Source organism: Carassius auratus, linkage group LG28B, assembly GCF_003368295.1.
Source record: "Carassius auratus strain Wakin linkage group LG28B, ASM336829v1, whole genome shotgun sequence".
Classification (NCBI taxonomy): Eukaryota; Metazoa; Chordata; class Actinopteri; order Cypriniformes; family Cyprinidae; genus Carassius; species Carassius auratus.
This window is the reverse complement of record NC_039293.1, coordinates 2,865,660-2,867,278: the sequence shown is the minus strand read 5'-3', so window position 1 is coordinate 2,867,278 and position 1,619 is coordinate 2,865,660. Positions and strand designations below refer to the sequence as shown.

At 45.5% G+C, this 1,619-nt stretch overlaps 1 pseudogene; it reads left to right on the top strand.

The window, feature by feature from the left end:
- The first annotated feature begins 293 nt into the window (after window positions 1–293).
- Window positions 294–1,619, top strand: part of LOC113067533 (protein Wiz-like) — a 3,017-nt pseudogene continuing 1,691 nt past the window's right edge.

Genomic DNA, 1,619 nt, shown 5'->3' with positions numbered 1-1,619 from the left:
GAAGATTTTGCATATAGTGCACAAATTTTATGGAGCTTTTTTGGAGTTTTATAGAGCCAGTGTTTGATCGTGATGCTGGCGGTGCACTGATTCATGGGTAAAACTCTCCCAAACATCTTCAAACACAAACCAAGCACTCCTTTTGGTCTTTTGTCAAAGGTTGTGTTTAGGCCTCGCAGCATGCACACATAAGAACGTCTCCTAAGCCTTGCATATTCTCTCCATTTGGCCCCATGTTTTGAGTAAAGACCAGGCTGGGGCCCCTCTTTAGTCACTGAGCATTAGAGAGCGTAATGGGCATGAATTCACAGAAGCGCTTCAGGGTGGGTCATATTTGGCAAACCATTCTCAGCATCGAGAGGAACAAGCGGTATATTCACTGGCCAGACCCCTCACAAAAGTACGCCAAAGTCTCTGCGTGCCAAGATCTCAGATTTCTGCAACGTTCAGCTCTGCTTTAGCTTATGGAGCTTCACTCCATATGCGAGCCAGAAGCCTTTCTTTCCAGTATCGCGGAGCCGTCGGTTCACGCAGCGAAAACACAAAGTCGTCACCAGCATGCACAGCTGGAGGAGAGCACACAGTGAAGTGAGGACGCAATGGCAATAATATGAGATGTTGGCACAGCGGCATAGGCAGAAGCAGTGTGCACATACACACACTGCTTTCTGTTTCTTAAAAGGCCTGGATTTCACCAAACTATGCCATCTGGTGAGTTCAGTTCACTTTAGGGGCACCTCAATGCAATTCGGACAGTGATTTCAACCAGTGCATGCATTTCTAAACAAAAAAGCCACAACATGAAGAGGTCAAATATCATGCAATCCATTGGACAAACTACACAAGCTTGGGCTTCAATGAAAGCAATCACCTCTAAGCTCAGTTAATAAATCAACCCATGCACAAGCTTTATTCAAGACCGCTTTTTGTCCGAGATGCCCCTCTCGCAGTTGGTTAACTATGTCCTGGCAGGCATCTTCTTTATCAATGGCCCCATGTGTAGCAGCCAATGAGGATGGGCTCCGTTCCAACCCACATCTCAATGTGCTCACAATTAAGCGCAGGGACACTGGAATCGCCTAATTGGATGATGACTGCTTTATGTCCAGGCCTCAACCACTATGGACAATAACAGTAACTTTGCCAGAATACATCATATTCGCATGCAATCTTTCCGTTTTTTGCACACGCACCTTTCCCGTGTGTAGTATTTAATTTGCATCCTGCACCATCTGAAGTATTTATTGTCTCTAGAATAAGAAAACGACAACAAACTCATCACATGATGCTAGATTTAACACATGCCTCCAGACATGCTGTCTGTTGTTAAAGTGCATTATAGCCCAAGCATCGTTTCTCATTCTTTGAGGGACTACAACTCCTAAGAAATCACACAGACTGGGGCATAAACCGAGAACACACTCTTGGTAAATAGGTCAGGGTCTTTCTGCTACACTGAGTGACCGTGCTCGCTGGACAGAACTAAATATGCATGCTTATGTTGGCACGGCAATGCACTGGAGATCAATGATGCAAGGTTCCAGTGCCATCTGAGTTCATAAGACTGGCTTACCTTCTGTAAAAACCTCCTGGATGTGTTATGGCCCAGCACTGGTCTC